Here is a 22,466-nt window from a genome sequence, read left to right on the forward strand (position 1 = left end):
TTGATTTATATTGGGATCCTCATAACAAGTTCATTGGTAAAAACAAAAATGAAAATACAAAATGAGACTTGGAGAGCTGAAATTCACTGCCCAATTCATACAACTTGAGTGTGTCCAGAGATGAATTAAAAAAAATTAATTTATTTTAATTGGAGGCTAATTACTTTACATTATTGTGGTTTTCACCATACATCAACATGAATCAGCCATGGGTGTACAGGTGTCCCCCTATCCTGAACCCCTCACCTACCTCCCTCCCCATCCATCTCTCTGTGTTGCTCCTGAGATGAATTTTTAGCCCAAGTCTGTTGCTTCACAGTACATGTTCCTTCACCTCATGGTCCCTTCAGTGTTCACCACCAGTTACTTCAAGCTGGGACATGTTGCAGTGCTATGACTTCACCATTTCTAGTTGCCCTACCTGAGTTCTCACTATGAGCCAATGTTTGCCTAGATCAGCCCTGCAGGGCTCAGGTCAGTTCTGGTCAGTCATTCCTTTGTTCCATTCCTGGTCAGCAACAAGGTGACCAGAACTGTCTCCTTGGCTAGTGATCAAGATAGACTTTTTAGAGAATAAGCCATTGTGGAATCTTTGCCTACAGAGATAAAGAAACTAGGCTGGCTGAACCTCAAGGCACAACATGGCAAAGAGAGAGCCCCCCACTCAGTCTGTGTTACAGTCCAGGAGAAAGACTGTAGGCTGACTGATGGACTCATCTCTCTGTCACCATCACTCACGTCTTTGACTCTAGAAAACTTTATAAGTAATGGAAACGTGAGAGAGAATTAGAATGAATATGTACCTGATCAGCGAGGGCAAATTCCTTTGATTTAATTATTTCATTATTAACTAATCCTGTTTTTTTTTTTTTTTTTTTTGAGAGAGCTCATTTAGAAATTTCTTTGGCTTTTACCAGAACTGGGCATGGCTGAATAAATATTTATCTCCATACTGTGATAAGACCTGGCTGAGCCTCAAGAAAGGGGCCCAGCTAAGGCCAGTCCTATATGGGCAGTCCTACTCCAGGACACCCAGGTTAGAGGGGTGGGAGAGGGCAGTCAATACAAGCAGTGTACACTACCATGATGCCTTCCCTCATACCTGAGCTCCTCGCCCCAACCCCACATTTATCCACAAAATGAACCAGCAATGGAAATCATGGCTGCACAAGAATACTAGGAGCAAGGGATTATAGGTACACATCTACCATACAAATTTTAGTACCAAAAAATTCCAGAATTCAAGGGGCCTTTGGAGATCATATTGTCCAACCATATAATTTTATAAATTGGAAAACTCATGTTGGAGAAATGAAATGATCCAGATAAAGTCACACAGAGATCAGTGAGATCAATTCACATGCACAGAATCATTAGACTCTTCAAGCTGAAAAGTCCTATAGATGTCATTTGTTAAACTCCTTCATTTTAAAGATGAGGAAACTGAGGCACAATCTCCAGGACAGAAATTGTGTCTGATTCTTTTATATGTCCCCATACCTAACAAAGTAACTTGCATACAGCAAACACTCAAAAATGTTTTTAAAGAGGCATAAAATTTTAAGTAAGGACTTTTGGCACTATGTTGTTTACCCAATTCTCATTTTACAGGTAAACAAATCAAGTCCCAAAGAGGGAAATGGATTGCTATACATCTAGAAAGAAATAGAGCTTAGACTAGAACTCAGTTATCCTAAGGCTAAACAATGTGCTCAAGGTCCCACAGTTGATATATGACATTGTAAAATGATTCTATTTTTTCCTTGTGGAATATTTCACATTTATGCCTTCCTTTCTTCCTCTTTTCCTTCTTTCCCTCCTCAAGCATCTCCTGAGCACTTCTCATGCATGAGGGAATACAGTAATCATAATATCCAGTTCCTGCAAGTAAAAGTTCATATCCTCTGGAAGAGACAGATATGCAAACAGGTATTTACAAAACACACTCCAGCTGAGGTCTGGAGGCAGCCATGCTTAAATCAGAATGGAAGAACTATGAAACATTTCTCAGAGGGACAGACATTTGAACTGACTCTCATGAAATATTAGGAGCTGATTAAGAATATAAAGGGGGAAACCAGTTCAAATAAAAATAATAGTGTGTAAAGGGCATGATATATTTGAGTAATATTGAATAGAAATCAAGGCTGCTACATAGGATACCTTGGGCAAGGGTGGAGGAAGATATTAAGGGTAAAGAAAAATGGTAAGTCCAGATTATAAGAGACTTGAATGACAGACTTAGCAGGATAGGATTTAGTCTGAAGATCAATAGGAAAATTTTTGAAGCAAGTGACTGATGTAGTCAATTTTGTGGTATAAACTGATTATCATGTAAGAGTAGAGGCATTTCTTACCTCTCTCATAAGATACTCTTGACTCTATAGTTGTTTACTCTGCTGCAGTGTTTGGACCATAGGGAGCTTAGTAGGCACTGAGTGTACGATTCTCACTATGCTTTTGAGGACTTTCCTGTCTTTGGGATTTCTAGAAACTTCTCTTCTCAAACAATCCTCACTTCTAATTATTTCTCCCTCTCTTAGCAGATTCAAAGGTCTGGGGAACTTCAATGTGGTATATAAAATGTGATTTGGAAAGGAAATGACCCAGATACTTATGCATTTTCAATTAATTTTGGATGTGGCTGCAGGGGTACATCAGTACAGTTCAGTTCAGTCTCTCAAAGGTGTCTGATTATTTGCTACCTCATGAACTGTAGCACGTCAGGCCTTGTTGTCCATCACCGATTCCCGGAGTTCACCCATTATTTACTCATGTCCATTGAGTCAGTGATGCCATCCAGCCATCTCATCCTCTGTTGTCCCCTTCTCCTCCTGCACCCAATCCCTCCCAGCATCAGAGTCTTTTCCAAAAGTCAACTTTTCGCATGGTCAAACTATTAGAGTTTCAACTTTAGCATCAATCCTTCCAAAGAACACCTAGGACTGATGGCCTTTAGAATGGACTGGTTGGATCTCCTTGCAGTCCAAAGGACTCTCAAGAGGCTTCTCAAACACCACAGTTGAAAACCATCAATTCTTTGGTGCTCAGCTTTCATCACAGTCCAAATTTCACATCCATACATGACTACTGGAAAAACCATAGCCTTGACAAGATGGACCTTTGTTAGCAAAGTAATGGCTCTGCTTTCTAATATGCTATCAAGGTTGGTCATAACCTTCCTTCCAAGGAGCAAGCGTCTTTTAATTTCAGGGCAGCAATCACCATCTGCAGTGATTTTGGACCCCAGAAAAATAAAGTCTGACACTGTTTCCACTGTTTCTCCAACTATTTCCCATGAAGGGATGGGACCAGATGCCATGATCATCGTTTTTTGAATGTTGAGCTTTAAGCCAACTTTTTCGCTCTCCTCTTTCACTTTCATCAAGAGGCTTTTTAGTTCTTCTTCATTTTCTGCCATAAGGGTGGTGTCATCTGCATAGCTGAGGTTATTGATATTTTTCCTGGCAATCTTGATTCCAGCTTGTGCTTCTTCCAGCCCAGCATTTCTCATGTTGTACTCTGCATATAAGCTAAATAAGCAGGGTGACAATAAACAGCCTTGACGTACTCCTTTTCCTGTTTGGAAGCAGTCTGTTGTTCCATGTCCAGTTCTAACTGTTGCTTCCTGACCGGCATATAGGTTTCTCAAGAAGCACGTCAGATGGTCTGGTATTCGTATCTCTTTCAGAATTTTCCACAGTTTATTGTGATCCACAGTCAAAGGCTTTGGGAATGTCAATATAGCTGAAATATATGTTTTTCTGGAACTCTCTTGCTTTTTCGATGATCCAGTAGATGTTGGCAATTTGATCTCTGGTTCCTCTGCCTTTTCTAAAACCAGCTTGAACATCTGGAAGTTCACGGTTCATGTATTACTGAGGCCTGGCTTGGAGAATTTTGAGCATTACTTTACTAGCATGTGAGATGAGTGCAATTGTGTGGTAGTTTGAGCATTCTTTGGCATTGCTTTTCTTTGGGATTGGAATGAAAACTGACCTTTTCCAGTCCTGTGGCCACTGCTGAGTTTTCCAAATGTGCTGGCATATTGAGTGCAGCACTTTCACAGCATCATCTTTCAGGATTTGAAATAGCTCCACTGGAATTCCATCACCTCCACTAGCTTTGTTCGTAGTGATGCTTTCTAAGGCCCACTTGACTTCACATTCCAGGATGTCTGGCTCTAGGTGAACGATCACACCATCGCAATTCTCTGGATTGTGAAGATCTTTTTTGTATAGTTCTTCTGGTGTTTTCTTGCCACCTCTTCTTAATATCTTCTGCTTCTGTTCTGTCCATACCATTTCTCTCCTTTATCGAGCCCATCTTTGCATGAAATGTTTGCTTGGTGTCTCTAATTTTCTTGAAGAGATCTCTCATCTTTCCCATTCTGTTCTTTTCCTCTATTTCTTTGCATTGATCACTGAGGAAGGCTTTCTATCTCTTCTTTTTTTATAATTTTTATTTTTACTTTATTTTACTTTAAAATACTGTATTCGTTTTGCAATACATTGATATGAATCCTCCACAGGTGTACATGAATTCCCAAACATGAACCCCTTTCCTACCTCCCACCCCATATCATCTCTCTGGATCATCCCCATGCACCAGCCCCAAGCATCCTGTATCCTGCATCGAACATAGCCTGGCGATTCATTTCTTACATGATAGTATACATGTTTCAATGCCATTCTCCCAAATCATCCCACTCTGTTCCTCTCCCTCAGAATCCAAAAGTCCACTCTACACATCTGTGTCTCTTTTGCTGTCTCGAATACAGGGTCATGATTACCATCTTTCTAAATTCCATATATATGTGTTAGTATACTGTATTGGTGTTTCTCTTTCTGGCTTACTTCACTCTGTATAATCGGCTCCAGTTTCATCCATCTCATTAGAACTGATTCAAATGTATTCTTTTTAATGGCTGAGTAATACTCCATTGTCTATATGTACCACAGCTTTCTTATTCATTCATCTGCTGATGGACATCTATTATAAACAGTGATGTGATGAACATTGGGCTACACGCGTCTCTTTCAATTCTGGTTTCCGTGGTGTGTATGCCCAGCAGTGGGATTGCTGGGTCATAAGGCAGTTCTATTTGCCAATTTTTAAGGAATCTTCGCACTGTTCTCCATAGTGACTGTACTAGTTTGCATTCCCACCAACAGTGTAAGAGGGCTCCCTTTTCTCCACACCCTCTCCAGGATTTATTGCTTGCAGACTTTTGGATCACAGCCATTCTGACTGGTGTGAAGTGGTACCTCATTGTGGTCTTGATTTGCATTTCTCTGACAATGAGTGATGTTGAGCATCTTTTCATGTGTTTGTTAGCCAGCTGTATGTCTTCTTTGGAGAAATGTCTATTTAGTTCTTTGGCCTATTTTTTGATTGGGGAGTTTATTTTTCTGGAATTGAGCTGCAGGAGTTGCTTGTATATTTTTGAGATTAGTTGTTTGTCAGTTGCTTCATTTGCTATTATTTTCTCCCATTCAGGAGGCTGTCTTTTCACCTTGCTTATAGTTTCCTTTGTTGTGCAGAAGCTTTTAATTTTAATTAGGTCCCATTTGTTTATTTTTGCTTTTGTTTCCAATATTCTGGGAGGTGGGTCATAGAGAATCCTGCTGTGATGTATGTCGGAGAGTGTTTTGCCTATGTTCTCCTCTAGGAGTTTTATAGTTTCTGGTCTTATGTTTAGATCTTTAATCCATTTTGAGTTTATTTTTGTGTGTGGTGTTAGAAAGTGATCTAGTTTCATTCTTCTACAAGTGGTTCACCGGTTTTCTCCACACCAATTGTTAAAGAGATTGTCTTTACTCCATTGTATATTCTTGTCTCCTTTGTCAAAGATAAGGTGTCCATATGCATGTGGATTTATCTCTGGGATTTCTATTTTGTTCCATTGATCTATATTTCTGTCTTTGTGCCAGTACCATACTGTCTTGATGACTGGCTTTGTAGTAGAGCCTGAAGTCAGGCAAGTTGATTCCTCCAGTTCCATTCTTCTTTCTCAAGATTGCTTTGGCTATTCGAGGTTTTTTGTATTTCCATACAAATCTTGAAATTATTTGTTATAGTTCAGTGAAAAATACCGCTGGTAGCTTGATAGGGATTGCATTGAATCTGTACATTGCTTTGGGTAGTGTACTCATTTTCATTATGTTGATTCTTCTGATCCATGAACATGGTATATTTCTCCATCTATTAGTGTCCTCTTTGATTTCTTTCATCAGTGTTTTATAGTTTTCTATATATAGGTTTTTAGTTTCTTTAAGTAGATATTTTCCTAAGTTTTTTATTCTTTTCATTGCAATGGTGAATGGAATTGTTTCCTTAATTTCTTTTTCTACTTTCCCATTATTAGTTTATAGGAATGGAAGGGATTTCTGTGTGTTGATTTTATATCCTGCAACTTTACTATATTCATTGATTAGCTCTAGTACTTTTCTGGTGGAGTCTTTAGGGTTTTCTATGTAGAGGATCATGTCATCTGCAAACAGTGAGAGTTTTACTTCTTCTTTTCCAATTTGGATTCCTTTTATTTCTTTTTCTGCTCTGATGGCTGTGACCAAATCTTCCTGAAGTATGTTGAATAGTAGCGGTGAAAGTGGGCACCCTTGTCTTATTCCTGACTTTAGGGGAAATGCTTTCAGTTTTTCACCATTGAGGATAATGTTTGCTGTGGGTTTGTCATATATAGCTTTTATTATGTTGAGATATGTTCCTTCTATTCCTGCTTTCTGGAGAGTTTTTATCATAAATGGATGTTGAATTTTGTCAAAGACCTTCTCTGCATCTATTGAGATAATCATATGGCTTTTATTTTTCAATTTGTTAATGTGGTGAATTACAGTGATTGATTTGCGGATATTGAAGAATCCTTGCATCCCTGGGATAAAGCCCACTTGGTCATGGTGTATGATCTTTTTAATGTGTTATTGGATTCTGATTGCTAGAATTTTGTTGAGGAATTTTGCATCTATGTTCATCAGTGATATTGGCCTGTAGTTTTCTTTTTTGTGGCACCTTTGTCAGGTTTTGGTATTAGGGTGATGGTGGCCTCATAGAATGTGTTTAGAACTTTACCTTCCTCTGCAACTTTCTGGAGGATTTTGAGTAGGATAGGTGTTAGCTCTATCTCTAATTTTTTGGTAGAATTCAGCTGTGAAGCCATCTGGACCTGGGCTTTTGTTAGCTGGAATATTTCTGATTACAGTTTCAATTTCCGTGCTTGTGATGGGTCTGTTAAGATTTTCTATTTCTTCCTGGTTCAGTTTTGGAAACTTGTGCTTTTCTAAGAATTTGTCCATTTGTTCCACGTTATCCATTTTATTGGCATATAATTGCTGATAGTAGTCTCTTATGATACTTTGTATTTCTGTGTTGTCTGTTGTGATCTCTCCATTTTCATTTCTAATTTTTTTGATTGGATTTTCTCCCTTTGTTTCTTGATGAGTCTGGCTAATGGTCTGTTAATTTTATTTATCCTTTCAAAGAACCAGCTTTTGGCTTGTTGATTTTTGCTATGGTCTCTTTTGTTTCTTTTGCATTTATTTCTGCCCTAATTTTTAAGATTTCTTTCCTTCTACTAACTCTGGGGTTCTCCATTTCTTCCTTTTCTAGTTGCTTTAGGTGTAGAGTTAGGTTATTTATTTGACTTTTTTCTTGTTTCTTGAGGTATGCCTGTATTGCTATGAACTTTCCTCTTAGCACTGCTTTTATAGTATCCCACAGGTTTTGGGTTGTTGCGTTTTCATTTTCATTTGTTTCTATGCATATTTTGATTTCTTTTTTAATATCTTCTGTGATTTGTTGGTTATTCAGCAGCGTGTTGTTCAGCCTCCATATGTTGGAATTTTTAATAGTTTTTCTCCTGTAATTGAGATTTAATCTTAATGTATTATGGTCAGAAAAGATGCTTGGAATGATTTCGAATTTTTTGAAAGTTTCAAAGTTAGATTTATGGCCCAGGATGTGATCTATCCTGGAGAAGGTTCCATGAGCACTTGAGAAAAAGGTGAAATTCATTGTTTTGGGGTGAAATGTCCTATAGATATCAATTAGGTCTAACTGGTCTATTGTATCATTTAAAATTTGCATTTCTTTGTTAATTTTCTGTTTAGTTGATCTGTCCATAGTTGTGAGTGGGGTATTAAAGTCTCCCACTATTATTGTGTTATTTTTAATTTCCCCTTTCATCATTGTTAGCATTTGTCTTACATATTGTGATGTTCCTATGTTGGGTGCATATATATATATATATATATATATATATTTATTTATTTATAATCGTTATATCTTCTTCTTGGATTGATCCTTTGATCATTATGTAGTGTCCTTCTTTGTCTCTTTTCACAGACTTTGTTTTAAAGTCTATCTTATCGGATATGAGTATTGCCACTCCTGCTTTCTTTTGGTCTCTATTTGCGTGATATATCTTTTTCCAGCCCTTCACTTTCAGTCTGTATGTGTCCCTTGTTTTGAAGTGGGTCTCTTGTAGGCAGCATATATAGGGGTCTTGTTTTTGTATCCATTCAGCCAGTCTTTGCCTTTTGGTTGGGGCATTCAACCCATTTACATTTAAGGTAATTATTGAAAAGTATGATCCTTTTGCCATTTACTTTATTGTTTTGGGTTTGGGTTTATACACCCTTTTTGTGTTTCCTATCTAGAGAATATCCTTTAGCATTTGTTGGAGAGCCGGTTTGGTGGTGCGGAATTCTCTCAGCTTTTGCTTGTCTGTAAAGCTTTTGATTTCTCCTTCATATTTGAATGAGATCCTTGCTGGGTACAGTAATCTGGGCTGTAGGTTATTTTCTTTCATCACTTTAAGAATGTCTTGCCATTCCCTCCTGGCCTGAAGAGTTTCTATTGAAAGATCTGCTGTTATCCTTATGGGAATCCCCTTGTGTGTTATTTGTTGTTCTTCGCTTGCTGTTTTAATCTTTGTTTTTTTGTGTTTGATCTTTGTTAATTTCATCAATATGTGTCTTGGGGTGTTTCACCTTGGGTTTATCCTATTTGGAACTCTCTGGGTTTCTTGGACTTGGGTGATTATTTCCTTCCCCATTTTAGGGAAGTTTTCAACTATTATCTCCTCAAGTACTTTCTCATGGTCTTTATTTTTGTCTTCTTCTGGGACTCCTATAATTGGAATGTTGGAGCGTTTCATATTGTCCTGGAGGTCTCTGAGATTGTCCTCATTTCATTTAATTAGTTTTTCTTTTTTCCTCTCTGATTTATTTATTTCTACCATTCTATCTTCTATTTCACCAATCCTATCTTCTGCCTCCTTTATTCTTCTATTTGTTGCCTCTGGAGTGTTTCTGATCTCTTCTATTGTGTTATTCATTATATATTGACTTTTTAAAATTTCTTCTAGGTCCTTGTTAAACCTTTCTTGCATCTTCTCAATCCTTGTCTCCAGGCTATTTATCTGTGGTCCATTTTTATTTCAAGATTTTGGATCATTTTCACTATCAATATTTGGAATTCTTTCTCAGGTAGATTCCCTATCTCTTCCTCTTTTGTTTGGTTTGGTGGGCATTTCTCTTGTTCCTTTACCTGTTGAGTATTCCTCTGTCTCTTCATCTTGGTTATATTGCTGCGTTTGGGGTGGCCTTTCTATATTCTGGAAATTTGTGGAGTTCTCTTTATTATGGAGTTTTCTCACTGTGGGTGGGGTTGTATCAGTGGCTTGTCAAGGTTTCTTGGTTAGGAAAGCTTGTGTTGAAGTTCTGGTGGGTGGGGCTGGATTTCTTGTCTCTGGAGTGCAATGGAGTGACCAGTAATGGGTTATGAGACATCAATGGTTTTGGAGTAACTTTGAGCTCCTTGTGTATTGAAGCTCAGGAGTGTGTTCCTGTGTTGCTGGAGAATTTGTGTGGTATGTCTTGCTCTGCAACTTGTTGGCCCTTGGGTGGTGCTTGGTTTCAGTGTAGGTATGTAGGCATTTGATGAGCTCTTATCGAGTAATGCTCCCTGGATTCTGGAGTTCTCTGATGTTCTCAGGATTTGGACTTAAGCCTCCTGCTTCTGGTTTTCAGTTTTATTTTTGTAGTAGCCTGAAGACTTCTCCATCTATACAGCACTGATGATAAAACATCTAGGTTAAAGATGAAATTTTTCTCCACAGTGAAGGACACCCAGAGAGGTTCACTGAGTTATATGGAGAAGAGAAGAGGGAGGGGGTAGTTAGAGGTGACTGGAATGAGATGAGGTGGGATCAAAAGAGGAGAGAGCAAGCTAGCCAGTAATCACTTCCTTATGTGCACTCCACAGTCTGGACCACTCAGAGGTATTCACGGAGTTATACAGGGAAGAGGACAGGGAGGAAGTAGACAGAGGTGGCCAGGAGGATAAAAGAGGGAGATGAAAGGAGAGAGACAGATCCAGCCAGTAACCAGTTCCTTAAGTATTCTCCACCGTCTGGAACACACAGACATTCACAGAGTTGGGTAGAGAAGAGAAGGGGGAGGGAAGAGACAGAGGTGACCTGGTGGAGAAAAAGGAGAGTCCAAGGAGGAGAGAATGGTAAAGCCAGTAATCTCGCTTTCAGGTAAAATTAGGTAGTGAAGTTTGGGTTTTTAAATGTACAAAATTGACAACAAATACCAAAAAGCAAAGATTAAAAATCTAGAGTAGAGGTTGGATTTTCAAGAATACAATGTTAAAGAAAAGAAGAAGAAGAAGAAAAAAACAAAGCCACAAGAATAATTAAAAAACAACAACAACCACACAAAGACTATATACGGTGTTTGCTTTAAAAAATGGTCTTTTTTGTGTTTTTTTTTTGAAAAGTAATAGTAGGTTATAAAAGTAAAAATTAAAGGAGAAATAGAGGACTTAACAATTTTAAAAAGTTAAGGAAAAAATAGAAGAAAAAGAAAAGAAGAAAAAACAACCACATAACAGTATCAAAAAAAAAAAAAAAAGAATGATCGTAAAAATAGTAAAGATATATCTGGCCCTTTCTCTGGTGTGGCAGTGTGGGCTCACTTCCTAGGCGGTTCCCTCTGTTTAACTTCTTCTGTTTGCTGGTCTCTTCAGTGTCTGATTTCCATCCTGACATGGGATGTTGGACACTTTTTTTTTTTTTAGGCTCACTTGTTCAGTTAACGCCAAAGAATACTCAAACTACCACACAATTGCACTCATCTCACATGCTAGTAAAGTAATGCTCAAAATTCTCCAAGCCAGGCTTCAGCAATAGGTGAAATGTGAACTTCCTGATGTTCAAGCTGGTTTTAGAAAAGGCAGATGAACCAGAGATCAAATTGCCAACATCTGCTGGATCATGGAAAAAGCAAAAGAGTTCCAGAAAAACATCAATTTCTGCTTTATTGACTATGCCAAAGCCTTTGACTGTGTGGATCACAAGAAACTGCAGAAAATTCTGAAAGAGATGGGAATACCAGACCACCTACCCTGCCTCTTGAGAAATCTGTATGCAGGTCAGGAAGCAACAGTTATAACTGCACATGGAACAACAGACTGGTTCCAAATAGGAAAAGGTGTATGTCAAGGCTGTATATTGTCACCCTGCTTATTTAACTTCTATGCAGAGTACATCATGAGAAATGCTGGACCTGAAGAAACACTAGCTGGAATCAAGATTGCTGGGAGAAATCTCAATAACCTCAGATATGCAGATGACACCACCCTTATGGCAGAAAGTGAAGAGGAACTAAAAAGCCTCTTGATGAAAGTGAAAGAGGAGAGTGAAAAAGTTGGCTTAAAGCTCAACATTGAGAAAAGTAAGTTCATGGCATCCGGTCCCATCACTTCATGGGAAATAGATGGGGAAACAGTGGAAACAGTGTCAGACTTTATTCTTTTGGGCTCAAAAATCACTGCAGATGGTGATTGCAGCCATGAAATTAAAAGACGCTTACTCCTTGGAAGAAAAGTTATGACCAACCTAGATAGCATATTCAAAAGCAGAGACATTACTTTGCCGACTAAGGTCCGTCTAGTCAAGGCTGTGGTTTTTCCTGTGGTCATGTATGGATGTGAGAGTTGGACTGTGAAGAAGGCTGAGCGCTGAAGACTTGGTGCTTTTGAAGTGTGGTGTTGGAGAAGACTCTTGAGGGTCCCTTGGTCTGCAAGGAGATCCAACCAGTCCATTCTGAAGGAGATCAACCCTGGAATTTCTTTGGAGGGAATGATGCTGAAGCTGAAACTCCAGTACTTTGGCCACCTCATGCGAAGAGTTGACTCACTGGAAAAGACTCTCATGCTGGGAGGGATTGGCGGCAGTAGGAGAAGGGGACGACCAAGGATGAGACGGCTGGATGGCATCACGGACTCAATGGATGTGAGTCTGAGTGAACTCCGGGAGATGGTGATGGACAGGGAGGCCTGGCGTGCTGCGATTCATGGGGTTGCAAAGAGTCGACACGAGTGAGTGACTGAACTGAACTGAACTGAACTGTTCAGTTGCGCTGTGGGGAGGGAGGCATGCTGCAAAAGAGTAACACTGGCGTGTGCACACAGTGTCTCAGCTCTGCTGGGCCTACTGCTGCTTGTGGCGCACAGCACTCAGGGTCTACGTTGCTCTGCCAGGAACCTTCTGAGGCTGGCCCTAGGCTGCATGCACCTCCCCGGTCTAAGCTGCTCTGGTTCGGCACTCAGGTAGCCCTCAGAGGCGCAGATTCGGTTGGGACTGCATTTTGTGACCTTCCCAGGTCCGAGTAGCTCAGGTGTTTGGCGAGCGCAGTCGCTGCAACTTATCACCTTTCCTGTCTCTGCTGCTCAGTTTTCTGGGTATGGTGGATGGTGACTGTTCAGAACCCCCAGAAGTCTTAGCAAAGAAGCCTGCTTGCAGTTTGGTAGGTAAAGTCTCTCTGGGGCTGCGATCGCCCTCTTCCAGACCTTTTGGCTCTGGCTGCCTGTCACCGACAGGGGATGGTCTGCAGCCGGCTATTTCTGTTCAGTCCTTTGTTCTGTGTGCCATTCTGGTAGTGTCTTATATTCAAGCTTTTCGCGTGGTAGCTATCCCACAGTCTGGTTTGCTAGCCCAAGTTAGTTCATTCTGGTTAGGTGCTGGGCGAACGCCAATTAAGAACTTCCAATTCTTAAAAAGCACTGAGGCCGTGCCTCCCCTGCCTCCCTGCCCTGCCCCCACTTGTTAGTGGCAGATGCAGGCATCTGTGCTGCTTTTCCACTGGGGGAGTTACTGTTGGGCTTGTAATCTTTTGGTTTTATTTATTTATTTACTTTTCCTTCCTGTTATGTTGCCTTCTGTGCGTCCAAGGCTCACCACAGACTCAGCAGGGAGAGTGTTTCCTGGTGTGTGGAAACCTCTCTTCTTAAGATTCCCTTCCTGGGATGGGATTCCCTACCCGGGATGGAGCTCCCTCCCTACCTCCTTTGTCTCTTTTTTTTGTCTTTTATATTTTTTCCTACCTGTTTTTGAAGACAATGATCTGCTTTTCTGGGTGCCTGATGTCCTCTGCCAGCATTCAGAAGTTGTTTTGTGGAGTTTGCTCAGGGTTGAAATGTTCTTTTGATGAATTTGTGAGGGAGAAAGTGGTCTCCCCATCCTATTCCTCCACCATCTTAGGACCCCCCCCCCTTATCTCTTCTTGATATTCTTTGGAACTCTGCATTTAGACGCTTGTATCTTTCTTTTTCTCCTTTGCTTTTTGCTTCTCTTCTTTTCATAGCTATTTGTAAGACCTCACCAGACAGCCATTTTGCTTTTTTGCATTTCTTTTCCATGGGGATGGTTTTGATCCCTGTCTCCTGTATAATGTCATGAACCTCCGTCCATAGTTCATCAAGCACTCCATCTATGAGATCTAGGCCCTTAAATCTATTTCTCACTTCCACTGTATAATCATAAGGGATTTGATTTAGGTCATACCTCAATGGTCTAGTGGTTTTCCCTACTTTCTTCAATTTTAGTCTGAATTTGGCAATAAGAAGTTAATGATCTGAGCCACAGTCAGCTCCTGGTCTTGTTTTTGTTGACTGTGTAGAGCTTCTCCATCTTTGGCTGTAAAGAATATAATCAATCTGATTTCGGTATTGACCATCTGGTGATGTCCATGTATAGTCTTCTCTTGTGTTGTTGGAAGAGGGTGTTTGCTATGACCAGTGTATTTTCTTGCCAAAACTCTATTAGTCTTTGCCCTGCTTCATTCTGCATTCCAAGGCCAAATTTGCCTGTGACTCCAGGTATTTCTTTACTTCCTACTTTTGCATTCCAGTCCTCTAGAATGAAAAGGACATCTTTTTTGGGTGTTAGTTCTAAAAGGTCTTGTAGGTCTTCATAGAACCGTTCAACTTCAGTTTCTTCAGCATTACTGGTGGGGGCATAGACTTGGATTACCATGATAGTGAATGGTTTGCCTTGGAAATGAAAGGAGATCATTCTGTCATTTTTGAGATTGCATCCAAATACTGCATTTCAGACTTTTTTGTTGACCATGATGGCTACTCCATTTCTTCTGAGGGATTCCTGCCCACAGTAGTAGATATAATGGTCTTCTGAGTTAAATTCACCCGTTCCAGTCCATTTTAGTTCGCTGATTCTTAGAATGTCGATGTATGCTCTTGCCATCTCTTGTTTGACCACTTCCAATTTGCCTTGATTCATGGACCTGACATTCCAGGTTGCTATGCAATATTGCTCTTTACACCATAAGACCTTGCTTCTATCACCAGTCACATCCACAGCTGGGTATTGTTTTTGCTTTGGCTCCATCCCTTCATTCTTTCTGGAGCTATTTCTCCACTGATCTCCAGTAGCATGTTGGGCACCTAATGACCTGGGGAGTTCCTCTTTCAGTAAACTATTATTTTGCCTTTTCATACTGTTCATGGGGTTCTCATGGCAAGAATACTGGAGTGTTTTGCCATTCCCTTCTCCAGTGGACCACATTCTGTCAGACCTCTCCACCATGACCTGCCTGTCCTTGGTTGCCCAGCGGGCATGGCTTAGTTTCATTGAGTTAGACAAGGCTGTGGTCTTAGTGTGATTAGATTGACCAGTTTTCTGTGAGTGTGGTTTCAGTGTGTCTGATCTCTGGTGCCCTCTTGCAACACCTACAATCTTACTTGGGTTTCTCTTACCTTGGGCATGGGGTATATCTTCATGGCTGTTCCAGCATAGTGCAGCTGCTGCTCCTTATCTTGGATGAGGGGTATCTCCTCACTGCTGCCCTTCCTGACCTTCAACGTGGGATAGCTCCTTAGGCCTTCCTTTGCCCACGCAGCCACTGCTCCTTGCACATGGGGTAGCTCCTCCTGGCCACCATCCCTGACCTCAGATGCAGGGTAGCTTCTCTTGGCCATTTCTGCACCATCGCAGCCTGGTACTCTCAGCCACTGCCCCTGACCTCGGACGTGGGGTAGCTCCTCTCAGCTGCACTTAGTGCACCGGTCACAGCCTCCTGTGCTTAGTGCGCTGGTTGCAGCAAGAGGAAAGCATAACAATTATAAATATTTATTGACCCAACATCGGCACACCTCAATACATAAAGCAAACACTAACAGACATGATGGGGGAAATAGGCAGTAACAAAGTAATAATAGGGGACTTTAACACCCCATGTATACCAATGAACACATCATCAGAATAGAAAATCAATAAGGAAACATAAGGCTTAAATAGAGCACATTAGAGCAGATGGACATAGATATCTTTAGGACATTCTATCCAAATGAAAAGAATACACTTTCTTTTCAAACGCACAGAGAACATTCTCCAGGATAGACCACATCTAGGGTCACAAATCAAGCCTCAGTAAATTTAAGAAAACTGAAATCCTATAAATCATCTTTTCTGACCATAACACTATCAATCACAGGTTCAAAAAAAAAAACTCTTAAAAAAATCACAAACACATGGCGATTAAAAAATACGTTTCTAACTAATGAACAGCATGCTGAAGAAATAAAAAGAGAAAGCAAAGAATTCCTAGAAACCAATGACAGTGAAAACACGATGACTCAAAACCTAGGAATGCAGCAAAAGAGGGAAGTTTATAACCATACATTCCTACCTTAAGAAAGAAGCAAAACATCGACTAGACAATTTAACTTTACATTTAAAAAAATGGAAAAAGAACAAAAATAACCCCAAAGTTAGTAGAAGAAATAATTCATAATGATTAGAGCAGAAATAAATGAAAAAGAAATGAAGGAAACAATAATAAAGATTAATAAAACTAAAAGCTTGTTCTTTGAGAAGATGAACAAAATTGGCCAACAATTAGCCAAACCCATCAGGAAAAAAGGGGAGAAGAATCAAATCAACAAAATACAAATGAAAAAGGGGAGGATAAAACAAAAAAAGAAAAATACAAAGAATCATAAGAGACTAAGTCAATAAAATAGACAACTTAGAAGAAATAGACATTCTTAGAAAAGTTCAACATTTCAAGACTGAACAAGGAAGAAACAGATATTAATAAGCTAATTACAAGCACAAAAACTGAAACTGTGATTTAAAAAATCAACTTCCCTAAAAATAAAATCCCAGGGCCAGATGGCTTGACAGGTTAATTCAAACATTTAGACAGCAGCTAATGCCTATCTTTTTGAAACATTCAAACATTTGTAGAGGAAGGAAGCTGCCATCACCCTGATAACAAAATCATACAAACATCACAGAAAAGAAAATTACAGGCCAATATAATTCATGAACAAAGATGCAAAAATCCTCAAGAATTCTAGCAATCAGAATTCAACAGCACATTAAAAAGATCATATACAATGAACAAGTCAGGTTTATCCCAGGGATGCAAGGATTATACAATATAAGAAACTCAATAAGTGTGATACACCATATTAAAAATCTGAAATATAAAAACTATATTATAATATCAATAGATGCAGAAAAAGCTTTTGACAAAATTCAACAATGGTTTATGATTAAAGTAAAAAAAAATTTTAAATGAGCATAGAAGGAACATATCTCAACATAATAAAAATCATATACAACAAACCCACAGAAAACATTATTCTCAATGGTGAAAAACTGAAAGCATTCTCTCTAAGATCATGAACAAGACGAGTATGCCCACTTCTTGTCACTATTACTCAACATAGTTTTGGAAGTCCTAGCTATGGCAAGCATAGAAGAAAAACAAATAAAAGGAATCCCCATTGGAAAGAGGAAGTAAAACACTGTTTTCAGATGACATGATACTATACATAGAAAACCTTAAAGATACTATCAAAAAATTATTAGAGCTAATCCATGAATTTAGCAAAGTTACAGGATACAAAATCAATACACAGAAATAATCTTCATTCCTATACACTAACAATGAAAAATCATAAGGAGAAATTAAGGAAAGAATCCCATTCACATTGAAACAAAATGAATAAAATACCTAGGAATAAACCTACCTATGTAGACAAAAGACCTATATACAGAGAACTATAAGTCACTGATGAAAATAATCAAAGATGCTATAAACAGATGGAGAGATATTCCATGTTCCTGGGTTAGAAGAATCAATACTGTGAAAATGACTATTCTACCAAGTGCAATCTACCGATTCAATACAATCCCTAACAAATCACCAATGGCATTTTTCTCAGAAATGGGACAAAATAATTTACAATTCATATGGAAACACAGAAGACTCTGAATAACCAAAGCAATCTTATGAATGAAGAATGGAGCTGGAGGAATCAACCTTTCTTACTTCAGACTGTACTACAAAGCTAAAGTTTTGGAAACAGTATTGTACTGATGCGAAAAAAACACAAATATATATATACCAATGGAAGAAGATGGGAAGCCCAGAGAAAAACCTACATACCTATGAGCACCTTATCTTTGACAAAGGAGGCAAGAATATAAAATGGGTGACAGATAGTCTGTTCAATGTATGGTGCTGGGGGAACTGGACAGCTACATGTAAAAGAATGAAATTATAATATTTCCTAACACCATATTCAAAGATAAACTCTAAGTAGATTAAACACCTAAATGTATGACCAGAAGCTATAAATCTCTTAGCAGCAAACACAGGCAGAACACTGTATAACATAAATCACTGCAATATCCTCTATGACCCATCTCCTAGGGTAATGAAAATAAAAAGTAAAATAAACAAGTGGGACCTAATTAGACTTAAAAGTTTTTACATAGCAAAGGAAAACTATAAACAAAGTGAAAAGACAACTCTCAGAATGGGAGAAAATAATAGCAAATTAAACAACTGACAAAGGATTAATTTCTGAAATATACAAGCAGCTCACACAACTCAATACCAAAAAAACAAACAGCCCAATTAAATAGTGGGCAAAAGATCTAAACAAACATTTCTCCAAAGAAGACATACAGATGGTTAATAAACAGATGGAAGGATGCTCAATATCACTCATAATTAGAGAAATGCAAATCAACACTACAATGAGATATCACATCACTTCGGTCACAACGGCTATCGTAAAAAATCTACAAACAGTAAAGGCTAGAGAGTGTGTGGACAAAAAATGAAACTTGCATTATTTGTGATTATGTACATTGATATGGCCACTATGGAAGACAATATGGAGATTCCTTAAAAAACTAGGAATAAAACTACCATGTGACCCAGCAATCCCAAAACTATGTATATACCCTGAGGAAATCAAAATTGAAAAAGACACATTTACCCCAATGTTCACTGCAGCACTATTTACAATTGCGAAGACATGGAAGCAACCTCAATATCCATTGACAGGAGGATGGATAAAGAAGCTGTGGTATATATACATACACAATGCAATATTACTCAGCCATAAAAATGAATGTATTAAAGTCAGTTCTAATGATGTAGATGAACTAGAGCCTATTATAGAGAGTAAAGTAAGTCAGAAAGAGAAAAACAAATATTATATATTAACACACTTATATGGAATCCAGGAAGATGGTAACGATGAATTTATTTGCAAGGCAGACATAGAGAAAAGACTTATGGTCACAGTGGAGATGGGAAGAAGGAGAGGGTAGGATGAATGGAGAGAGTTGCATGGAAACACATACATTACAATATGTAAAAAAAAAAGAAATGTTAACCAATGAAAATTTATTTTTATGCCACTGGGAACTCAAACTGGGGCTCTGTAACAACCTAGAGGTGTGGAATGAAGAGGAAGGGCATTTCAAGAGGAAAGAGACATATGTATTCTTATGGCTAATTCATGTTGATGTATGGCAGAAACCAACGCAATATTTTTAAACCAGTTTTCTCTCACTTAAAAATAAAATTAACAAAGATCAAACAGAAAGAACAAATATTAAAAGCAGCAAGGGAAAAACAACACACAAGGCGATTCCCATAAGGATAACAGCTGATCTTTCAATAGAAACTCTTCAGGCCAGGAGGGAATGGCCTTTCCTCACTTAAAGTGATGAAAGAAAATAACCTACAGCCCAGATTATTGTACCCAGCAAGGATCTCATTCAAATATGAAGGGAAAATCAAAAGCTTTACAGACAAGCAGAAGCTGAGAGAATTCAGCACCACCAAACCAGCTCTCCAGCAAATGCTAAAGGATATTCTCTAGACAGGAAACACAAAAAGGGTGTATAAACCCAAACCCAAAACAATAAAGTAAATGGCAACGGGATAATACTTATCAATAATTACCTTAAATGTAAATGGGTTGAATGCCCCAATCAAAAGGCAAAGACTGGCTGAATGGATACAAAAACAAGACCCATATATATGTTGTCTACAAGAGACCGACCTCAAAACAGGGGACACATACAGACTGAAATTGAAGGGCTGGAAAAAGATATTCCACCCAAATAGAGACCAAAAGAAAGCAGGAGTAGCAATACTCATATCAGATAAAATAGACTTTAAAACAAAGGCTGTGAAAAGAGACAAAGAAGGACACTACATAATGATCAAAGGATCAATCCAAGAAGAAGATATAACAATTATAAATATATATATATATACATATATATATATATATATATATATATATATATATATATGCACCCAACATAGGAACATCACAATATGTAAGACAAATGCTAACAACGATGAAAGGGGAAATTAACAATAACAAAATAATAGTGAGAGACTTTAATTCCCCACACACACCTATGGATAGATCAGCTAAACAGAAAATTAACAAAGAAACACAAACTTTAAAACATAGAGTAGACTAGTTAGACCTAATTGATATGCATAGGACAATTAACCTCAAAACAATGAATTTCACCTTTTTCTCAAGTGCTCATGGAACCTTCTCCAGGATAGATCACACCCTGGGCCGTAAATCTAGCCTTGGTAAATTCAAAAAATTTGAAATCATTCCAAGCATCTTTTTGAACCACAATGCAGTAAGATTAGATCTCAATTAAAGGAGAAAAACTATTAAAAATTCCAACATATGGAGACTGAACAACATGCTGCTGAATGACCAACAAATCACAAAAGAAATAAAAAAAAGAACTCAAAATATGCATAGAAACTAATGAAAATGAAAACAAAACAACCCAAAACCTGTGGGACACTGTAAAAACATTGCTAAGGGGAAGATTCATAGCAATATAGGCATACATCAAGAAAGAAGAAAAAAGTCAAATAAATAACCTAAATCAACATCTAAGACAATTAGAAAAGGAAGAAATGAAGAACCCCAGGGTTAGTAGAAGGAAAGAAATTTTAAAAATTAGGGCAGAAATAAATGCAAAAGAAACAAAAGAGACCATAGCAAAAATCAACAAAGCCAAAAGCTGGTTCTTTGAAAGGATAAATAAAATTGACAAACAATTAGCCAGACTCATCAAGAAACAAAGGGAAAAATCAAATCAATAAAATTAGAAATGAAAATGGAGAGATCACAACAGACAACACAGAGATATAAAGGATCATAAGAGACTACTATCAGCAATCATATGCCAATAAAGTGGACAACATGGAAGAAATGGACAAATTCTTAGAAAGTACAACTTTCCAAAACTGAACCAGGCAGAAATGGAAAATCTTAACAGACCCATTACAAGCACAGAAATTGAAACTGTAATCAGAAATCTTCCACGTAACAAAAGCCCAGGTCTAGACAGCTTCACAGCTGAATTCTACAAAAAAATTAGAGAAGAGCTAACACCTATCCTATTCAAACTCTTCCAGAAAATTCCAGAGGAAGGTAAACTTCTAAACTCATTCTATGAAGCACCATCACCCTAATACCAAAACCCGGCAAAGATCCCACAAAAAACAGAAAACTACAGGCCAATATCACTGATGAACATAGGTGCAAAAATCCATAACAAAATTCAAGCAATCAAAATCCAACAACACATTAAAAAGATCATACACCATGACCAAGTGGGCTTTATCTCAGGGATGCAAGGATTCTCCAATATCCGCAAATCAATGTAATACACCACATTAACAAATTGAAAAATAAAAGCCATATGATTATCTCAATAGATGCAGAGAAAGCCTTTAACAAAATTCAAAATCCGTTTATGATAAAAGCTCTCCAGCAAGTAGGAATAGAAGGAACATACCTCAACATAATAAAAGCTATATATGACAAACCCACAGCAACCATTATCCTCAATGGTGAAAAGTTGAAAGCATTTCCCCTAAAGTCAGGAATAAGACAAGGGTGCCCACTTTCACCACTACTATTTAACATAGTTTTGTAAGTTTTGGCCACAGCCATCAGAGCAGGAAAAGAAATAAAAGGAATCCAAATTAGAAAATAAGAAGTAAAACTCTCATTGTTTGCAAATGACATGATCCTCTACATAGAAAACGCTAAAAACTCCACCAGAAAAGTACTAGAGCTAATCAATGAATATAGTAAAGTTGCAGGATATAAAATCAACACACAGAAATCCCTTGCATTCCTATACGCTAACCATGAGAAAACAGAAAGAGAAATTAAGGAAACAATCCTATTCACCATTGCAATTAAAGAATAAAAAACTTAGGAATATATCTACTTAAAGAAACTGAAGACCTATATATAGAAAACTATAAAACACTGATGAAAGAAATCAAAGAGGACACTAATAGACGGAGAAATATACCATGTTCATGGATCAGAAGAATTGATATAGTGAAAATGAGTATACTACCCAAAGCAATCTATAGATTCAGTGCAATCCCTATCAAGTTACCAATGGTATTTTTCAAAGAGCTAGAACAAATAATTTCACAATTTGTATGGAAATACAAAAAGCCTCAAATTGTCAAAGCAATCCTGAGAAAGAAGAATGGAACTGGAGGAATCAACCTGCCTGACTTCAGGCTCTACTACAAAGCCACAGTCATTAAGACAGTATGGTACTGGCACAAAGACAGAAATATAGATCAATGGAGCAAAATAGAAAGCCCAGAGATAAACCCAGACATCTATGGACACCTTATCTTTGACAAAGGAGGCAAGAATATACAATGGAGAAAAGACAATCTCTTTAACAAGTGGTGCTGGGAAAACTGGTCAACCACTTTTACAAGAATGAAACTAGAACACTTTCTAAC

Source organism: Capra hircus (genome assembly GCF_001704415.2).
Source record: "Capra hircus breed San Clemente chromosome X unlocalized genomic scaffold, ASM170441v1, whole genome shotgun sequence".
NCBI classification, from domain to species: domain Eukaryota; kingdom Metazoa; phylum Chordata; class Mammalia; order Artiodactyla; family Bovidae; genus Capra; species Capra hircus.